Genomic DNA, 9,134 nt, shown 5'->3' on the forward strand with positions numbered 1-9,134 from the left:
TTCACTCTGTTTGACAGTAAAAATATGGAACGCTTCACAAATTTGCGAGTCATCCTTGCGCAGGGGCCAGGCTCATCTTCTCTGTATCGTTCCAATTTTAGTATATGTGCTGCCGAAGCGAGCACTTAGCTTCCATTTTAATTAACAAAATATCAAGAATATTGCTGAAGCAAGGGGCCGTAGAAAAATAAGAACAGAACCAATAGGTCTTAGCTCAGCCTCCAAGACTCCCCAAAATCCTCAAAATGGTGTCACAGCTGCCTGTGATACAGTTCGTGCAAGGTAAACACTGGTATTTTTTGCGGAGCAAATTCCAGGTGTAATAAAGTTATAAGCAGCTTCTGAGATGCAAAATAGGGTAACGTGCCAAGACAACAGCCTTGCCAGACATATCATTGCATAGAGAGAAGGTTTTCCAGATCACTTTAATACTTCCTTTAGGATAGCAAGAACTTAGATTATAGAGTTCTACCATGGTGTGGAAAGGATGCCTATCCTCTCACAGCTAAGCCATCACTATGGCAGACAGAGGATGTGTCTTAAAGGAAGTGGAAGAAAGTCTGCCCTTTTATGGACATAAGATGGTGAAAAAGAGAGAGAAGATAAAAGACAAGTCAACACATGCCTTCAAATTTTTTCCATCTTGGCTTCCACCATGAAAGGAGGTAATATGTCACACATGCAGTACCAATGAGATCCACTACCCCCAATTTAGAATCTGAAATGGGACCACTTAGTAGAGTATCCAGTCTAAGGCACAGCCACTCAAAGAAACCTTAGCAGTGTGGTTAGGTAAAGAAGCCTCGATATTTCGCATTCCCAAGCCACCTGCATTTCCCCATTGCTTGGATTCAAAGTGAAATCCAACAGGCCAACCATGGAGCCCACCACAGAAAAGCATAAGGACTCCACAGCTGAAGAGGACCCCAAGAACAGAAGGCCAGATGGAGGAACTGCTAGAGACTTGGTGGCTGACACAAAGCAGCCAAAGTCCACACTGGTAGCACTTCCTGAGCCAAGAGAACAGCCCACAGCTTCATATTCTCCAGATCTCAGCTCTGAACGCGGGAGAGAATTCAGTAATCAATGGCCATAACCTTGGAGTTCAGAAGACATCACACCTTAGAGAATCCCAAATCTTCTCCTTTGCCTCGGGGCAACACAAGTTTGAGCAATACTCACCTTTCCACTCACACCAACTCAATGTTAGAAATGGGGCAGGAGGAAATAGAAACTCTCCAAGACTCAATATTTTTCTTCATGTGAGAGACTGAGAATAACCTAAAGGGGTTATTTAAATTGTCAGATTGAACTAATATTAAAACATACTGGAAATTTAATTAAGTTTTCCCGCAAACCAGCATGTGGGAGCTCAGGAAGGGGACAGGCAATAGACAAAATAAAGGAGCTATGTTTCTCTGCACGTCTGAATTGACATGTGAGTTAAGTCCTGAACCCTGCCACACAAGTCACACATTTCATCTGACCTCTCTCTCTGATTACCTGTGGGACCCATGTCCTAGGGTTGGAGAAAGAGCTGGTGCAAGAGACTTGGGTCCAAAACACACAGAACTGACATAATTCTTTCTCAGGGTAGTCAATCATTGTATTCAGAATTAAATTAAGAAGTTCCTTCCGGATGGATAAGGCAGGAACTACTTTCTGAGACCTAGTTGTTTAACGGGTGTTGAAATTTTTTTCCAGGGATCAGAAAGTCAGAATGTGGCCAATGCAAGACACATCATCAAAGAGACAGTGTCCTCTAGAATATAATAGATTCAGACATTTTATAAGGAAAATATAATAGATTTCAGACATGTTTATGAGGAAAAAAAGATGGGAGTCATCAAAACTCCCATAACAAGTACCTCTTTTTATAGACTTGCACCTCAAATTAATTTAGTTTCTTAGTTTCAAAAAATCACAGATGAGTTCAAGTTGGAGACAAAAAATAGGCTCTTAAATATCAAACCTTGTTTTTCTCGAGAAACTCAAATATAGTAATGAATAGGGATCGGTGACGTAGGTGTAATTTTAGGAAATCTCCTGACTTTATAAAAGTCCAAATATTAAGATAAAATAAGATGAAAGTACTTATTTTTAAGCAAATATGAAAATAATATAAAACAAAGATTTCCTAAACTAAGAGATTCTTCCTCTGAAGAGGAAGAAGAAAAAATTTAAAAAACAGATTCATTGAAAACATTTAAAAATATTTATTTCCATTTATACTGTTTCTAAATTTGTTTAAAATATATTTGTGCTAAAATAACTGAGAATTAGCTTGCTGACAAAAAATTCAGCTTAGAAAGAAAAGGAAACAGAGGCTTAACCATTGTTCCTTTACAATTTCTGCCTAGTTTAAAAAATAAAAATTAAAAAAAAGTCTGTCTTCATTGTTCTTCTAACATCTTTTCATAACCAGCTTTAATGTGATATTCTATTACATCTTCTTAAATGAAATAATATATCTTTTATTCCACAAATCAATCAGGTATAACATGTCATTTATACTTTAAACTTTTCCTTTGTAAAGATACCCAGAGATTTCCTAAGAACCCCATGGAGAGTGAGAACGCACGATTTGTTGTTAAGAAAGCCACTTGAAAGACCTTCCAGGTGAGGTTTTTAAAACACCCTCTCACCCAGCAAAACTTTCCATATTGTTAAATCTTATAACCTCTGGTAACCTGTAATATTTGGAGGTGAGGAGGTGACTGATGGCTCACACTTTCCCCAAAGAGCCCCCCGCTCCTACTTGCCTGTAATCACGTTTTAATATTGAACTTAATTTCTTGCTCACAAATTACAAGCCTGTAACAATTACCTCAAGAGTGGCATCAGGAAACAAGAGTGCATTATTACTGCACAATCATCCCTTAATATTTCCAATTTACTCCTTTCATTCCGGGCCTTTGCAAAAGGCCTCATTTATTCTTAAATTCCAGGAATACGGGAGCTAAGAAAAGCTTTGTTGTGTGGCAGAGAGCTCCAGATCTTGCATTCATGAGGAAGGGGAAATCAAATGGGGCCATCCGTTAACAGCTCAGTCCAGAACCCCGCCTCTTCAAATGACCGATGGGCCTGGGTCTCTTAGACTGCAGGCTGTTTGCATTCAGTCAACACTTCAATTTTATAGGCCTGTGGAGCCAAAGATTACAAGACTTTTGAACTCCAGGCTGCCTCTGTCTGGCTACACCCTCTGTTTCTGGAGCCCAAATCTTTTTTAACAGCTCTACAAAAACAAGCAATTAGGCTAAGTTCTGTTAATCTTCTCCTTTGGACCTAGAGGTAATTACGGATTTTGAATCAACCAGTGAGGAAGCAGAATGACCACTACCAAAGCTTGGAGCTATTTAGGAAAGATCAAACTGTACATCAAAGGCAGTGATAAGGTCTGACTCCAGTCCCTTAAAAATGTCCTACTCTTGTTTCATAGGAAGTTCCATACAGTGCTAGGCTAGATTTTTAAGGAAAAGAAGAAATGTATAATTAACGTGAATGAGTACTAGAAAAATGTTGGCTATATTCCCTGCACCATACAATATATCTTTGTATCTTATTTACTTTATACATGACAGTTTGTACCTCTAAATCCTGTTCCCTTATCTTCCCCCTCCCCCTTCCCTCTCCCCACAAGTAACCACTACTTTGTTGTCTATATCTGTGTCTGTTTCTTTTCTTTTTTTCCTTTTTTGTTATATTCACTAATTTGTTTTATATTTTAGATTCCACATATGAGTGATATCATACAGTATTTGTCTTTCTCTGTCTTATTTCACTAAACATAATACCCTCCAAGTTTATCCATGTTGTTGCAAATGGCAAAATTTCATTCTTTTTTACGGCTGAGTAGTAAATTAACTATACCTCAATTAAACAAACAAACAAACAAACAAAAACTAAACCAACTAAATAAGTGAATACAAAGACTTCTTTAAAAAATGAAAAGAAAAAGTCAGGGAGATATTTTAAAAGGCTCAAAATATGTTAGAGCATCCATTGCTCTATCTTTCTGTTACCAGATGGGTAACTGCACATCTGGTTTCTCCATACCCAATAGCATGCACCTCTTCTTTTCTCCTAATTCACACTGTTAATGTACTTCAGTCTATTAACAGATTTGAAATTTAGTCTAGACAATTTATGTTAAATTAATATAACATAAATTGTTATGGTCTTTTTAGTTACTCAAAATAAAATGCTAAACACTGGGTACAGGAAAATGCATAGCATCTCTTCCAAAATCAGATTTTTAAACTGCTTTTTATCTCTAATCTAAATTATTACATATAGTAATATATGGAAAGCCAGGGGTCCTTAGGGAGAGGCAAGGAATTCATTTCATTCCTGTCAACAAGCATTTTGCTATAAAATGTGTCAATGGTCAACTCTGAGTTGTCAATGGTCAATTCTCCACTAACCTGGCATCTTTTCAAACAAGTCTGTAGTTTTTCTATAAAGATTTTGCATGGATATGCCAACTATACACTTCTTGAAACATAAACATCATAAATGTTAGTAGGGCTACGACTGCCACCAAGAGAACAGGGAGTTCCCAATTTACTAATGGGTTGAGTTTCAAAACCTCATTTTTTTAAGTACTTGGAGCGCAGAGTGAACTTTCGCATAAAAACATTGTTGTGATTATTCCATCCAAATGGGTCTGCCTGACAGCGCTTCACTCACGCTCCTCCATGCCCTGCCCCTCTGACTTGCCTCTGCAGCTCCCTTCTCCCAGAATGCCCTTTACCCCTCTTCTCCTTCATATCCAAAGGCAACTCATGCCCTTGACAACCAGCTCAAAAGCTACCCCGCCAAGATTCTCAACAGAAGGAACCAATTACTGGATCCGCAGAACTGAAGTGCTCTTCATGGCCCCTCTGTAGTGGGCATTGTGGTCATTTCCCCCCACGTCCATTCTACCCCCTCTAGTCTGTGGTTAACAGCCATAGGGTTTCAGTGAGACTGAGCCCACCCTTATTTCCTGGAGTGGGTTCTGTGCCAATGAGGATAATCTCATCTCTCTTGACTGAATCTTTGATCCAGGTAATCTAATCCTAAACCAATAGGTATTTGACATTCTCCTGGCCACATGGACTGGTTCAAGAGATGTACCATCAGCACAAGTGTTAGGACTTTTCACCAATGACTGTGGGAGGAGACATTCTCTTCCTGGACTTGAAAGTTATGGATAATATGGGTCATGTTGCTGTGGGCATACCTGTTGTTCCCATCAAGGAAGCCAGAGTGAAGTTGACACCCAGAGGAGGGCAGGATAAATACAGCCAGGATCCTGATGGAACAAGCTCCCCAAGCCTGACCGACCTCTGAACTTTCCAGTTACATAAGCCAATCATTCCCTCAAGCCACTTTGAGCTGGGTTTTGTTACCTCCAGTGAAAGCCTATTACTGATACAGCCCTTATCTCTTTCTACGTCATATAATATTTTTGTGTACCAGTTTTATATTCCCTATTGTACCTATTAATTTTCTGAGACCAATACCACATCGAACTTATCTTATCTTATCTTATCTTACCAAGGTGTATATACACATATACATAACTACGGGTTGAATTGAGCCAACTAACTCAATTTTTCTCAAGGGAAAGACAGTTATGTGAGATGTTAAAACATTTTATAGAGGGAAATAATTCTGTCTTTAAATAGGATTGACAAGTACTAGATTTTAAAAAGAGGGAATAATTTCTTTACTACAGTATTTCTTAAAGTCCTCAGTATACTATACTAACATACATTGGCAAAAAGTAGGATTTAATATATTTGTCAGACTTATTTAACGCCTTATCTCTTTCATGCGGAACATCTTGAGGAACTAATGAAACAAAGAACACACTGGGGAAAATGCTATTGTATGTCAAAATGTATCTAAACTATGTTAAGAACTCCAACTTGATGAACTTTGCTGAACAGGAAGGAAGAGGAAAAGGGAATTTTCTCCTTAATTCCTGAGGTCAAGACCAGCCCAAGACTCATCACCCCTCTCTATACGCTGTTGACACAGCTCCTGTATGTCTTCTCCCCAGGAACTTGTCCCCTTTGTGCTTATCCACACCCCTCAGCTGTGCTCACTCCATTCTGATCTTCCAGAGTGCTCACTTCCTTTGTCCCTACCTACAATAAAAATCCTTTTTCCCTTCAAATAGTTGAGCTGTCCAGAGGAAAGCAATCTGACTAAATTGTGAAAACTCAGTCAATCCTTCATATCTCCAATTCCTACAGATACTGTACTTTATTATATTTCGATTAACACCATCCCTTCAAAAATATCTCTAAAAAGCATAGAATATATGTCAGTATTACAAATGGAAGTGTAGGGCAAACATTTTTTAACAGGTGTACACATTTAAATGAGATCATTCTATGGAAGACCTTTAACCTTCACCATAGGAAGTAAGGGACACTTCAGTTGTCAGGATCATCATCATCATTGTTAGTTTTAATAATGGTAATTTTTAGTAACCTCTGGGGGTTACCAGAGGTGGGAGTTGGGGGTAGGTGAAATGGGTGAGGGTGGTCAAAAAGTACAAGGTTTTAGTTATAAGTTAAACAAGTCCTGGGGATGTAAGGTACAGCATGGTGACTATAGTTAACAACACTTATAGTATATTTGAAAGTTTCTAAGAGAGCAAAGCTTAATAATTCTCATCATAAGAAAAAACCATGTAACTATGTGTGGTGGTGAATGTTAACTACACGTGTTCTGGTAATTATCTCACATTATGTACATATATCAAATCGCTATGCTATACACCTAAAACTAATGAAATATATGTCAATTATACCTCAGTAAAAATAGTAATAGTAATTTTTATGCTGTTCTCATTCTGTGGGCATTGGCGTTGTTTTCATAATTAGAGATATTTTCTTAAGGGTATTCTGTTCCAAACGGTCTTCTAAGGCTGTTCTATTTATACCTCGGTTAGTTTTCGTTGCCAAACAAACCACTCCAAAACTAAATGGCTTAAGCTTTTCATGACCCAGGAGCCTTCTGACCCACCAGTTCCAGTACTGTCCCTGCAGTCCTTCCAGTCCTTATGGACCTTGTCCCACAAGCCCAGCCCTCCAGCGTCCCAGGAGCTGCCTCGGTCCCAAGCCATGCGTGGTGTGCAGGGGCAATGCCCCTGCTTAGTGCTGGCCTTAACCCTGAAAGCCATGCAGCCACCAGAGACTGCTCTGTCTCAATCAGCATGAGAGCAACAGTGAGGAACTTGGGAAACCTGGGGAAACAAGCACTTCCTTGTTTGATCTCCATCCATAGTCAGCGGCATAATAGCAGAGGGTATTTCTTAGTGGATTTTTATGCATCAACATCTGTTGAAAGTAAAATGGAATGTTTGTCTCAAGACATTGATGGAATTAGATCTAATGCTGTCGAACATCCGCTAACCCGGGAAGTCAAAGAGTAGGAAGGGATTTTCCTGGTTCCTCATGAAGAAAAATTATATCCTGAGAGGAAGAAGTAGAAAGATTCACCAGATTGCATCTTTACTTTTTAATTCTTTCACTCATGAGCACCATTAATCTAGTTTACAGACTTGACCTTTATTCATTTAGAAATATGTTGCAGGTGCAATTTGAAGGTATTCTTGGAAGGTTTTTTTAGCCATTGCTTCCCTTTGCTGTGAGAGGGAGGTGATATCGCTTGCTTAGAGCAGCTCTGTAAACCCACGGCGACTGCGTACCATTCTCGACGTCCCTTGCATTGATTAAATTACTTTGCCAACAAGGACTTTTTGTCTTACAACAAGTTCCACCAGCTCTAAGTCAGGCAACGATATCAGTAACACCATTTTGTAGAACAAAATTTATTAAAACTCTCTTAGATTGCTAGGTACTTATTCAGGCTCTTTAAGCATGCAAAAATAGATTTTTTTAAAAATCACTGTAGTCTATAAGATTTTGATCTGGGCAGTAAATGTGATATTTTAAACCAACCAACCAAAAAGTGAATAGTAACTGGATTATAGGACCAATGATTTATTTCTCCCAGTTCTTCTGGTCTGGGTCAACTTAACAGGGACTGAAAGGTCTAAGACGGCCTCACATGTCTGAGGTCTCAGTCCAGACAGCGGAGATGGATGGCCGGTTTCTCAACGTGGTTTCTCCTTCTGCAGGAAGTTTGTTTAGGCTTCTTCTGAAGGTGGTCTTCAGATTCCCAGCAGCAAGAGAGCAGGCCCCCAAATGCAAGTCCTTTTCAAATATCTGCTGCGTCACATTTGCCAATATCCCCTCCGGCAAAATAAGTCACATTGTTAAATTCAGATTCAAGGGGTAGAGAAATAAACTTCCCTATTTGATGAGAGGAGTGGCAAAGTCACGTCATCAAGGGGCCTTTGTGTAGTGATGAAAGGAACTGTCATGGACATCTTCTCAAACCATCTATTTTGTCCCCACTATGGTCACAGTGAAAGCTGAGATAGATGGGCAGTCCCTACTGAGCCTTGCACAGACCGCTACCCAAACAATTGTGAGCAGATAAATGCATTTTGGGAACATTGGTTCTACTGCAAAAGCTAACTGAAACAACTCCTGAATCCACACAGTAGGTTAAAGTTCCAAAATTTCTTGTTTCCTTTTTAAAACTCATTTTATTTATTTATTTTTTAATGCAGAAGTATTTAAAAGTAAATTAGAGACATCATGTGACTTTTCCCCACAATTTTATTAGGCGAGATGGAGAACAAACAGTTGTTCACACATGAAAGTCAAGTATAAATCAGATGCTTGAAAATTGGGGCATGCGTTTCCTGCCTTCTACACCCTACTCACCAAGGAAGAGAAGGAAAGAGGGTTTGATGGAACAACCACTAAAACAAAATGCACATTTGATCTAGAAACATTGCAGGAGAAACCACCACGTACCTCCATCCTTAACATGACATACACTAAGACCCACCCATCAGCAACACATACCCTTATGAAAGCTCTCAGAATTCAGCACAGATTGCAAGGCAAAGAAACAGCAGGAAAATAAGAGAGGCTGGCAACTCTGCTCCAAGTTCGAATTTTAAAAGGAAACATGTCCACTTTCCTCACCCACCATTACTCCAACTGTATTTTCAAATGTGTCCTTCACCAGAATGTAGCAGAATAATTGCCGGTGTAGAA

General features: G+C 39.2%; 1 non-coding gene across 1 annotated transcript; it reads right to left on the reverse strand.

The window, feature by feature from the left end:
* Positions 1-18: 18 nt before the first annotated feature.
* LOC113621367 (U6 spliceosomal RNA) lies at positions 19-125 on the reverse strand. The gene has a single exon (XR_003433154.1). It is a non-coding gene; the product is annotated as a U6 spliceosomal RNA (small nuclear RNA).
* Between the last annotated feature and the right edge of the window lie 9,009 nt (positions 126-9,134).

This window comes from Aethalodelphis obliquidens, unplaced genomic scaffold (assembly GCF_003676395.1).
Source record: "Aethalodelphis obliquidens isolate GAN/ISIS:26980383/991018 unplaced genomic scaffold, ASM367639v1 scaffold8, whole genome shotgun sequence".
In the NCBI taxonomy this organism is placed as follows: Eukaryota; Metazoa; Chordata; class Mammalia; order Artiodactyla; family Delphinidae; genus Aethalodelphis; species Aethalodelphis obliquidens.